Source organism: Leuciscus leuciscus, assembly GCF_965113295.1.
Source record: "Leuciscus leuciscus genome assembly, chromosome: 5".
Classification (NCBI taxonomy): domain Eukaryota; kingdom Metazoa; phylum Chordata; class Actinopteri; order Cypriniformes; family Leuciscidae; genus Leuciscus; species Leuciscus leuciscus.
Genome location: NC_138729.1, coordinates 51,813,399 through 51,826,554, shown reverse-complemented (window position 1 = coordinate 51,826,554; position 13,156 = coordinate 51,813,399). Strand labels below are relative to the sequence as shown.

Below are 13,156 nucleotides of genomic sequence, written 5' to 3'. Positions count from 1 at the left end.
CTTATTCTCAAACCTCCTGGAAGCATTCCACATATATCACAGTTTCTCTTAACTTCAACTACATTTTTTCCACAACTTTCATTTGAGATGCCATCCAGGAATCTCTTCCTCTGCTGTCCAGGGGTTGTTGTATCCTTAATTACAAGTTACAAAAAGGGTTTGTCAGCTCAATATTGAGACAACATTCTTTACCGGCTTTTATCAGTTTTGTCACATAAAACCAATCATTACTAACTATCATTATTGCTATACCACACATTATATGATCATCATAGTAGCTTGCAATAACCATTATCATAAATGCAGTTGCAATTACAGTTATTTCATAAACAGTCCTTTTTGTACCTTCCATTTCTACTCTCCTGGTGGCAAGTATCATAAGATACATAACCATCAATAGTGTAGAAGAAAATGCTATATACTTTACAGATTGGAGCTCAAGATAATACTTCAGTAAATCACATGCAACAAGTATTATATTAAGTATTTCCAGTCCGATTAAGCTCCTAAGTCCAAAAATGGATTTTATCTTAGGGCCTTTCACAACTTGTCCGAGTAATATACCTGCCAGATTTAGCCTCTTTTCCAAATTAAATGAGGCTATGTTACATATTGCAATAGGAATTTGCCATAATCCTTGTAACCCCATAAACATCAATATCCAGTAAAGGATCAAAATGACATTGTAGATTATAATTTGAAATTTATTTACCGGCAAGTCAGAGCAAGTCGCATTGGAATTGTTTCCCCAATTTGGTCTGGTCATTGATTCCATGGTCAAATTTTTCAAAGAAAGCTCCTTAGTAGGTTCGATCAGTTCAGTCTGCTGAATTTCAGAAGAATGGAGTGATTTTTACGAGCCCTTAACTTTTTATGTTCTGTACGCTAGCCGCAGGCAGTTCTCCTTCACTCTCATTCTCTGACTCGGAGAAATCAGCTGACAGAGGAATTTTTCTATACTTGGCTTTGTTAGCTAGCTGTTTTAGCTTCCTACAATGTATGCATATTTTCACTAATTTGATTAGGATACTTATTATTACAATGAATACTATCGTACCCCCCACACAGTACAGCACAGTTCTTATTATCTCCCATATGTCTGTCATTACATTCCATACATTTGTGGCCACTGCCTTAATTTTTCCTCCTATATCTTGAAATGCTGTTTTCGCTATTTTTCCGATCAACTTGATTAGGGTTACCTCTGAAGGGCTTCTGGTTTTTGACCAATAGTCTATCCTATGTATCCAATGCCCTCCAATGCTCTCTCCCTCCAGGTAACTGTCAACAGGGTGTAGTAAATCTTTCCATTCACTTATATAATTAATATAAGGTATAATAGCACATATTTTTCTGATTTGCACTTCCCCTGTCATTTGTTTTAGAATCAAGGGAGTGATTTTCAAGTTCTCTCCTACCCAGAGGGCGCCTTCCATGGCTTCAAAGTTGCATGACATGTGATTCCTATCAATGCCTCCCTTTGTCTTCCTAGCCCCATAAGACTGAAAGATGGGGGCACCAAAAGTTGCATGCTTCCAATTATTAAATAGGTCCCCAGTGCACAAATATTTCGTCTCTACTCTATCACTCCAAAATTCTATTTTCTTCGTATCCATTCTTTGACCTACCATCAATACTTCTGTTCCTAAATCAAATTCCTTAACACACTTCATGTTATAAGCTAATCTTTTCCCTTTTGAAGATTTTACTATATTTATTTCTTGTCGTCTAGTACATGGCTCTCCATACCAGTCTGTGACATTCCATCTTTTGTTGAAATTTCCTTTAGTGGGTCTGATATATATTTTACTCCGAGTCCCCCACGAGTAACTATCTGGATCAGATACTTTTAAATAGTAACCACTTTCCCATTGACCAATCCTCTGGGATTTATAGGAGTTTACAATTTTGTGTGAACCTAGATACTTCATATGCACTGGCCAAATGAGATCAACTTCTTTTTTCCCAGTATGTTCATCCTTTATATCTTGATGTCTTCCGTGGTATCTTACGTAACCATTAGGTCTTTTAGTAATAGTATAGTGTTTTAAGGCTTCCCCTCCCTGCATCATGTATAGCAACAATGCACTCCTGTATTGTTGATCTATTACTTTCGTTGTCAGGTATTTTGCTATTCCTGATAATGTTATAAATTTTTCTGGAATCCCTGCATTCGAAAAATATTCTAGGGTGTATGGATGTCTATAATTGCCATTTGCTCTTTTCTTTCCCTCTAATGTGGCCTTCACGGTCCATGTAGTTCTATCTGTTTCACTACCTGTCCCTTCTGTGAAATTATAATTTTTCATTATCCATTTACGCCATATAGTAATAGTGTCTTTTTCATATTTTTCCATAAGGGTTTGATTCCAGGGAGCTTCGGCTTTTATGACACAATACCAAACTTTCTTCTCTGGGTTTAATTTACGAGCACACTGTTTTTTGTGATCAATAGTTGACCTGTCTTTGTTACTCGGCCAAACCATTTTCCCTAACCATGGACAACCTGGAACTTTATGGCACATAGGCGTAGCTCGAGGCTTATTGTAGCAGTTTATCCACTCTGTGGTTTTTGCGGGAATTATTGGTTTGGTTTCATGGATTGAATGAATTATAGTTTTATCTCCGAACTCACTCATACGAATCCAACGATCTATTGGTTTTGGCCCTGCGCGTTGCGCTGCAGGTGTTAGTGGACTTGACTTTGGTGACTCCGTTTCTTCGGTCTCCTCCATATCATCTGCCACTTCTAAGTCATCTACCACTTCTAAGTCATCCGCCACTTCTAATTTACCTTGGTTGACTTCGTCTAATATTTTTACTCTTTTTATATTTGCTTTTCCTGTCTCACAATTCCATTCTAAAGTGGAGATTGTTTTTCCATACGAATATGTCCACCATACTAGATCGAAGTTTATCACACTAATGTTTTTAGCTGCAGCTTCATCTATTTTCTGCCCTTTTAATAACACGTGTGTTTGATTCAGCACTTCAAGTTTATTCCATTTCATTACGGTTATCCCTCTCTCTGTTGTGGGGCCATACTCTACTACTGATTTTAGAAAACTTCCTCCATTAGTACAATTCCAGTATTCTGGATCTATGTCTGCTATCCAGTTTCTCATTACTTTAGCATTATTTTCAGAATTGTATACTATTCCCGCTAAAATCAGAGGTGAACCTTCAACCATTATTGTTTGATTATAGCAGTATAATTCAACTATTTTTTCCATTTTAGTACAAGGGTAGACAGTATAGATTTCCTCTGTTTCCTTTGTTCCGAATCCAGCCAATATGGATATAAGGAGAATGAAAGCCATACTTATTCCTGCCATGACTTCCTGAAATTTCTCAGCCTTTTCCTCATGGATCCTTCTGTATATGGTTTTCAGCCTCCGGCCTCTTCCCCCTCTAGCCATGTTGCTGTGGGTGAGAGAACAAAGAATTGCCTGTCTGACCCTAGAAGTGTTTTCTGCGCAGCCAGTCCTTGAGTTTTTGTTTAATAGGTTTAACTTCTGTTATCCAATTAATATTAAAACCCTGTATGGCAAATCCAATGCCCATATAACTCCTGGTACAACAGAGATTCACCATCAGTCTTTTAATCATAGATGCATCATTTTCTCGATACTTAATTTTATAACAGGCCTGCCCAGTCATGATAATTTGACTTCTGGACATCCTAGTTATGTCAGTCTCTCTTACTCCCACTTCCCATGCTCTGGTTTCCCAGTTATGTTGTTCAATTAGGAAGTTCATTTTTTTAATTTCCGTAATAATCAATTGTTCGGCTGAGCTGCGTTCATACTGTCCCTGTCTTTTTACAAAGATGGTCTGCTTTGGTTCATTTAGATTATGTGAGATAACTCTTTCCCACGCATCTAAACAAGTGATCTGTCCCAATATTTGTCCTAATACGGATCCAATCTCTAGAGGGTCGGTATAAGAGGGATTACCACGCCCTGACAATTCACAGTATCGATATAGCCATGCTTGTTCATCTTCTTCCATTAATTGGAGTGGATTGCTAACCCACGAGGTCATTATCTTACCCTGGGAAACACATCCCATAGCTAATTTCGATTTCCGGGTTAACCAGACTTCTTTCTTACTGACAGTCTGGACCCATTTCCGTTCTTCTAGCTTTTCACATCTCTCGCATAGTTTTAGTTGAGAATCTCTAAACGTACACGAACATTTCGAGCCAAGTAAAATAAGTTTTTCTTCACATAAATTACAGGTTCGGCAGACACAATTGGTTTCTCCACGTTGTATCTTTTGAATGACCCATTTTTGTTTACCTAGTCTGCAGTTTCCGCACACTGAAATCTCGCCCAAGGCGCAGTGGCCGATTCTATTTTCCGGATTGTACCAGGAAAAAAGGTTTTGTTCTCCCATGCTAGGGAGTGTTCTTAAGCTCATTTTGGTTGGTCTAGACTCATTCGGACCTTCCCAAAGTAATTCTGCCACATCTGTTGCTTCACAAATACAACAGCTTGTGAATGGTATCAATCTACTAATGGTACCATCAGGGCAGTCTTCATGCCATTTTTTAACTCTTAGCAGTGCATATGCTTCATTTTGGCACCTGACCCATCCTGTTTTTGATTCAATAATGGACTCAAATACTACCTTCTTCATGATTATGCCTTAATTAAGTCCCTCAAAGACCAAATTCCGTTATTTTCTAATTGTACAGTAGTATTTGAAGTAACTCTTGTAACCGTATCCACGGTTCCAGTTTTCTGCCTAAATCTCTTACCTCTGATTTTATGCAGTATTATTACTTGGTCGCCTACCTTAAATGGATTGGCGCTAAATTTTTCCTGCTCAGGCTGATCTTCAATTTTGAGTTCACTCAGTTTGATTCTGTAATTTAGAAAATGTGTACATTGATTAATCAACGTATCCCATTCGCCCACCTTTTCGTTCTTGATGAAAAATTGTTTACATCTTTTAACAGCGTTTTCCGCAATTCCATTGCTTTCCGGCTGGTATTTCACACTTTTTATTAATTTGACTCCGATTGAATCACAATATTCTTCAACTTCTCGTCCTGTAAGGTTCGGTGCATTATCCCCCCTAATCCGTTTAGGTGGTCCCCGAAACCTTATCCAGTCCTTAAGTGCTTCTACGACTACCGAGCCAGTAGCTTGTTTGCACGGATATATCTGTAGAAAATTAGAACAGTTATCCACTATTACTAAGAAGTAACAGTTCTTCATCTTCGTCTGGGGCCTGACCGGTCCACCCCAGTCCAAGGACACTTCCTCATTCTCTTTATCTGTTTTTATTGATCCGTATTCATTAAACCTGCTGGTCATAACTTTTCTACATTCAGGACATTTTTTCCTGATTTTCAGGTAGGTTGTTTTTAGATTTTGTATGTTAAGCCCTGTGGCTTTACAATATTTTGCCATATAAGATAGGCTGGGATGCATTAAATCCATGTGCAGTTTTTCAACAATATTATCTTCACTTGTCTTAGTGATAGCTTTAATAATTTTTGTTGTTCGAACTGTCTTATGTCTAATATATTTGTCTACCTCCGCATTACCTTTTGCAGCTAATGTAGTTTGCACTGTGTGACTGCTTTGGTGCAACACCTGCGGTTTAACTTCCTCCAATAATATTGCTATTTCCTTCCATAAACTGTCCTGTTTTAATGGCTTTCCCTTAGCAGTGCAAAAGCCATTCAGTTTCCAAGTGGCAACATATTCTGTCAGTGCTTTGTAAACATAATGACTGTCCGATACAATAATAGATTCCTTTGTCCCTGTCGCTTTCATATGCCTTAGGGCTTCCACTACGGCTTTCACTTCAGCCAGTTGTGCTGAGTCTTCATTAGACAATTGCCCCTTTTGTTTGAATACTATTTTTCCTTTTTCCTTTCTAATGAAGCCCCACCAAACTTCCTCATTTTCTTTAGAGCCATCTGTAAAATAACAAATATTAGCCCCTTTAGGGATTTCTGTTATTTTGTCTTTCTTGTTAAGTTTACTTTGGCCAAAGATAATTTGAGTATCCTGTAGCAATTTACTCCACTTTGCCCATGTAAATTGATGAATTTTAGGTGCCTCACTCACTAGGTTTTTAGATTCCAACAAGTCCTCCAACTTATACGACCATAATGGTCGTTTGCACCTTTCCTTAAATACGACCCACTGCATCATTTCCTAAAATAGTGCCCCTATAGGCGGCGGGAGATATGCCACGCAGAGTCGCCTTGATGCATTGTGGGTTTTCTACGAGATGGCTAATCCGTGGCTAATACAGGTAGGCTATATTGATAATAACCTTGATAATATGATAATTTTTGAACAAAATAATGTGCAAGGCGCTTGTGCTGTTTCATCTTGCTTTGTGGTGATTTTTTAACTTGTTAGAGGTTTTTACTTGAGAATAACGTATGAAATAAGAAACACAATGAAATATCTAACGTAACGTTAGCCTAACAGTTAACGTTAAATGGAAAAGTTATCCTACAGCGTGAACATCACAGGTGACATTAAACTTCGCTTTTATTCATATTTATCGACTTAACATTATTAAAAAGAGATGGATTATTGTTACTGGACGTAATTATATCGTCTATTCAAGATTGAATAGGCCTGACGTTAATACGTCGCGTGTCAAATCATTAAGGGACGTTATTTTTCTCATTATTTGAACATGAGGGTCAAATCATTTGACCAGATCACAGTGTGAAATCGTTCGGAAATTGGAAACGTTGTGTGTAAGGGACCATGTAAAAAGTCCACACATTTTGTTAAAACGTCCATTCCATATTTCGTTAATCTGACTCGATCATCCAAATACTATTTTAAAGTATTTAACATGTGAATTAGGCCTACGTTTCAGTTAATTATTAATTGACGTACATTCATATTTGAGATAATATTTTCCAGAAATATCCAATTGTGGAAATTAATAAATAAATACTGCAAATATAATCATAGGCCTAACTAATAATTAACAATAAATAAAATAGATGTAATAGTTGTTATTTCAAATAAAATAAATATTTGTAATAAAATAATGGAATTATGTATGATAATAACTAGAATGGAATTGTTTCCACACGTGTGTGTGTGTGTATATATATATATATGTGTGTGTGTGTGTGTGTGTGTGTGTGTGTGTGTGAATAGAATAGATCTTTATAGTCATTGTTAACGTTTAGTGAAAAACTCTCTTCTCTTTCTTAGCTCTTCAGAATTATAAACTGTATGACCAATATATTCATTGTAACATTGTGCTATTTGTCTCTTATTTTTTTATACAGGTGCAAAACCAGGAACAGAATAAACATTCTAGAGGCTAGAGGACAAGGCTAGAGGACAGACTATTTACAAAGCAGCGTTTGTATTCATTCTAATTCATCATTCACCTTTTTTTCTTTTAATTATGTAAAATCCCGACCTCAATTTCTCCCGCACCTCATCTTCCATCTTCACTTTTATTTCTCCGTCTTTGTTGTTGTGGCTGGCGGCGGGAGCTGCTTTGCGCGAGCTGTGTCACGTGACGCCAAAGGTTTGGGGAAATCACGCAAGTTGCATTGCTACGGCCATATCAAATAACCTACTAAAATATGATTAGATTGATATTCCCAAATATTTAATATAGGCTGGACATTGCATGCAACATATGGATTTTTATTTTATTTTGTTTTTAATGACCCGCCCCAACCCAACGACCCGCGCATCACTAGTGTCTATGTGTCCGTGTTTTTATGATCTGTTATACTACATACCTCACGTGTCATTCATATCTGTTTTAGAAGTCAACAACAGTCTATAACTATGTATTATGACATTTGATCTAAAACCTCTTTTATAGCCTTCTTCTGATGCTTTCAATAATAGTCTACCACAAATACAAATACAAATACAAAAAAAAAAAAAAAAAGTCCCTGTGAACTGGAAGTTGCATGTGAAAGGGAATATTGAACAGAGGGCAGGGTTTTACTCTAGCGCTCCTCTTCTCCATCTCTGCTCATAGCAGACTAACGGTTTGAGGGGAGTGGTTAGGCGTTTCCCAACCCAAGCCGTTAAACCTACATCATCAGAGAAGGAACGCCATTCCAGACCAAAAGTAACTTTTCAGATTTTGATGAAAGATTACCACGGCAAACATATTTTTTTTCTGTGTATATACTTGCATAAATGAATTGTTCACCTCAAGACTAGTAATATGCACCAGCAAAGTAAATCGGGTATATTTTGATTTCATGTCGCCTTTAAGTTGATAAAACAATTTTTAAAACCAGGTTCTGAGTAGCATTATACTGTTTCAGTTTTCTTTAAATGTTTTGAAAGTTAAGTCACTGTGGTAACAATATTTTTGGAGACTGTGACTTGTCAACAAAGGGTGAAATTTTTTTTTTATTATCCCCTCATAACACATATCATTCATGTTTCTTTTTACAGATGCCTACTCTAAAGGATTGCTACATATGCAGTACAAAAATTGGAGTTGCAAGCAAAACATGTCAACACTGTAGTGCCAAGCAGCCATATAAGCAAAAGCTTGAGAAAAAAAAGGAACAGCTTTCCCAAGAATGGATTGACCGGCAAAAAAAAAACTGCAGTGTGAACAAAGTTTATGATGCAACAAATCTACTGGTAGGTTTATCTTTCAGATGTTAGTCATAAAATAGTAAGTACTGTAAATAATCCCTGATATTTAGCTTATACACACATGTCGTTGTTATATTTATATACAAAAGCTTCAACAATTCTTTTTTCAGTGCATAAGGACTTAGGTGTAACATCTGTTTGTTTCCATTGTACTCAGGTCTGATAAAGAAGTTCTCTCTCTCTCTCTCTCTCTCTCTCTCTCTCTCTCTCTCTCTCTCTCTCTCTCTCTCCCTCCCTCTCTCCCTCTCCCCCTTATTAGTTTTATAATTCTGTCTCAATTTTATTCCAGCTCCACAAGTGGGAGCTTTTAGAGAGGTTCCCACTCCTTCTCCTTGCCAGGAGAACCTCAAATGGTTTTTCTGCTGAGTGCTTCTGTCCTTGGAAGATACAGAAGAAACTCAGGATGCTTTTCTTACCATAAAGAGGTTGTATGAAAGTCTTCTTAATGGTAATAATAAACACAAATGCGCAATGCATGCAGAATTTTCACATATTTAATTGCTTATTAGTGCATCCTCAATTATATATATATTATTATGATTATTATAATTTTTTCTCACCTTAGGTTTTAAAAATTGCATATAAAAACAATACTTCCAATGTTTTTACATAGGGGAAATTACATAATAAAACTTGAGCAGGGTATTATTTTGATAATGTTAAATTGATATTACATTAATAAAAACAACCCATATGTGGACTTAAACGTAATAACAAATAAATAAAATAATAAAACCACAATAACACTTTATTTTATTATTTATTTATTTTTGCTGAATTATTATTTAATTATTATTACTCTCATGTCCACATCACAGTTTCTTTTATCCAACAGTGGCTATAAAAGCACCAAGCAGCACGGGAGAGAGTTCTGCCACTAACACATCAGCAGACCTAGCATCAGATTCCCCATTTCTGCTCACCGGTAATGGTAAAATGTTTCATTCAATTTAACTAACATGTTCTTGTACAGCAAACTATTTTTTTTGCACCTGTCACCCACCAAATAATAATATCTGTCCAAATGCAGACCCTAAGAGTGACACTCATTACACTCATAAAATCATAAATGTTTCATCCTTGAAAACAACAAAATACATTAAATATATTTTGTTTAATTCTACAATTTATTTCCATAGATTACTACATACTATACTATAGTAAACTATATTGTTAAGGTGAGCACATTGTATGAACTGTATCTGTACATGGTGGTGTAATGGTGTATTGGTTTTACAATTTCACACCATGTATGTCTTTGTGCAGCTTAAGGCTGGAATACACTACATGAATTTTACCCATATTTTTGCCTCAATTCAGAAATTGATGCTAGAAGTCAGAGCCAGCCTACACATTCTGGGCAGTAACATTTCACAGAAAATAATGTAGTGTATGATGGCCAGACTTTTATTTGTATTTATTTTTTAGCTTCAGGCTATGATTATCAAACACTTTCCCTGTTTCACAAACAAGGCTTAAGCTAGTTCCAGACTATAATGCATGTTTCAGCTGCCATAGGGCACATTTATTAAAGTTACTTAAATGTCCTAATTGAACAAACACCGTGTCTTTAGTACATGCGATCAACACCGCGACAGGAGATAAAAGGTTATCTTCCATATTAATAAATTTTTTTGTCCTAACCAGCCGCAACGGCAGCATGTGACGATTCTATTTTAGAAACGGTTTCTCTTTTTCTGTGACGCCGCGCTGGAACAACAAACACAAAGTGTGGCAATGATAATCTTTAAACATACTGTTTATGTGCTTTACTTAATGTTAAAAGCGTGTAATGTGACTCTGAATATCATTCAGTGCTCCAGCTTTGTAGCTGTAAAAGCAACAATGGAGAATTCACATCAGATCTTGAAATTAAACGAATGGGGAAACAAGAACATTCAAACTGTGAACAAACAAGTCTATTATTGGACAAATATTGTTTTAGTGACTCATTATGTATTTTAAATAATGTTTAAATGGTGTAATAAGTGTACATTTCATTATGTAGGCTACTTCACATAACCTGTGTAACACACACAGGTTACATTTTCTTGCGAATGCCGTCAAGATTAGTCTTTACCCTGGTGCTATGCATTTGCAGCGAGAGCCCGGCCCCGCCTACATGCTGTTCTGATTGGCTGTGGGTTTTGATTGATTTTGACGCATCTCGCAGTCGCGTCGCTTTTGGTGTGGACAGGCAAGTTGCTTGTCGCTGGAATCTTATCGCATCGCGTCTGGTTAGGACATGGTGAAAGGCTTAAACCTGGCTTAATATAAGCCCTGTATGTGAAACCGGCCCATGTTGTTTTATTTGGTTATGTGTTTCCTAAGCAATGTAGGCACATGTATTTTAGTTTATTGTGCCCAGAACAGAGGCTACAAGTTGTATAGTGTATTCCAGCAGTTTTTATTTATTTATTTTTATGTGTGCAGAGACTCCATCAGCAGACCCAGCATCAGAGTCTTCATCTCTGCTCAGTCCTGAGTCTGACACTCTTCCTCCTGCATCTTCCTCCTTGGCTTCTCATCCTGTTTTCACCTTCTCTGAGTCTAGTCCTTTACCTTCTTCTTCTCTGGTCTCCTCTCTGCCACCGGCCTCAACTCTTTCTTCCTATTCTAAACTGTCCACTGAGCTAGGCAGTCCAGGTCCAGTATCTTCCTCAGGAAAAGAAAGAAAAAGAAAGAGGAAAGCAGACAATAAAGGTATGTGTGGATTTGTTTTGTTTTTTATTTTAACATAATGAGAGCTTTTTAGAGCTAAAAGAACATGGCCTTTCTCATTGGTTTTTTTTAAAGGCTGGGTTAGAATTCTACAAATGTAAATATTGTAATATTTTCTTTTACACATATTGCAACATATTTATATTAAGCTATTCAGTGTTGTGACCATAACGTACCCAAACCAAGAGTTGATTGTTTGTTGAACTTTTTATTTTACTTGTGTCAAATTATAACCATATTTTTATTTGTTTCAGAATGCCCCATGCATAAAGACTCAACCAATTTCCCCTACAAAAAAATTTTGAAGAAAAGAATCAGGGAGGTTTGTTTTAAATAGCAAAATACTGAAATAACCCCACCCCCCCATTCTAAAAAAAAACATTCACAGCAACAATACTATTTTGTACTTTTGTATGTTGTAATTGCAATGTATTTGCACAAAAAAGAAACATTACAAAATATACTAGATGATTAATGTAAGGTTTAGGTATTTATATAATTTGTGTTATAATGTTAAACCGTGTAATAAGAAATATTTTACTTCACAATTTAAGTTGTGCAAATTTAAAACCTTAACCATAGAAATGGTAGTGTGACAAAAATAAAAACTGCAGTATAACTGCAGTATACAATATTACAAAATTGTATTGATAATATAGTAATAAATTGAATTGTGCTAATAATTATTAATTAAAGTTTTATTATGCTTATTATGATAGATTTAGTCCAACTAACTATTTATTTCACTTTGTTTATTTTCACTTGGATTTAATTTTGTATTTACCGTTCAGCAGATGTATGACTGTAACTTCATGTGTTGTAAGTAAATGTCATTAACATTAACCCATGTTTCTTTCTGTTTCTGCTAAGGGTCATGCGGAGGTGTTGGTGCAGTGGCATCCTTGCTCTGGATGGTATGCATATTATTTGAAGTTTATATTCTGTACTGTAGAAAATTGACGGAACTTTTTTTTTTAATATAAAAACATTAGAGAGAAAAATTTACATTGCAAAAACATTTATTCAGTTTTAACTGAAGTTGCAGTTTGATCAGGACTTCAGACTTCAATGTAATTAAAATATAATTTGAAATGTGGTGTGCTTTTTATTTTTTTATCTATTCTTTAATGTTTTCAACCACTCTTAGTTTGAAGTATTTTTTTATCAAGCCTTTGTTGAGAACCAAGATAGTATTTATATTCCATTAATAAGCATTGTAACTAACATTTTTGCTGTCTTACAGGGAAAAAGTGGAAAAACTCCTGGGAGCCAAGAGAAAATATTCAAAGTTCATCAGTGAAAAAGGGAAAAACTCCAATGAAAAAAAAGCCAACAGAAATAAAAATGCATCATGAAATCTCTTGTGTGTTCTCAACCTCAGTGTCAAAGTAACAGTGTTTGTATTATGATTGTCTTTTTATATGCAATGTTTTGTTCTATTAATTCATAATTAGAATAAGCTTCTATATATTTGTTTGTGCAAAACTGGGAACTGAGTTTTCAAGCAAGCCATTTTTTGACTAAGTGTGTGTGTGTGTGTGTGTGTGTGTGTGTGTGTGTGTGTGTGTGTGTGTGTGTGTGTGTGTGTGTGTGTGTTCCGATGTATTTTTTGTTGCTAGGTTGTAAAATGGATGCCTTATATGACTTGCAATGTTGTCTTTCAGTGTTAAGACATAGCAGTTTGGTTTATTCTTGTGTTCTGTTTCTGTTGCTGCTTTGTACAGAACATTATCTGTTTTTGATGAGTGGACTCATAAAATGTTTTGAAATATGTCACTGGCTCTGTTCCTTCATAT

General features: G+C 35.9%; 1 protein-coding gene and 2 long non-coding RNA genes across 3 annotated transcripts in view; all 3 read left to right on the top strand.

Moving 5' to 3' along the window:
• LOC309498669 (cytosolic phospholipase A2 gamma-like) overlaps positions 1–13,156 on the top strand; it is a gene marked incomplete at its 5' end in the record, with an annotated part of 161,069 nt that overhangs the window by 120,914 nt on the left and 26,999 nt on the right. The gene's annotated exons all lie outside the window — the stretch shown is intronic.
• Positions 7,381–9,545, top strand: LOC309499847. The gene is made up of 3 exons (XR_014206360.1): positions 7,381–8,624; positions 8,929–9,087; positions 9,475–9,545. It is a non-coding gene; the product is annotated as an uncharacterized lncRNA (long non-coding RNA).
• Positions 11,054–12,327, top strand: LOC309499844. The gene is made up of 3 exons (XR_014206357.1): positions 11,054–11,342; positions 11,615–11,682; positions 12,231–12,327. It is a non-coding gene; the product is annotated as an uncharacterized lncRNA (long non-coding RNA).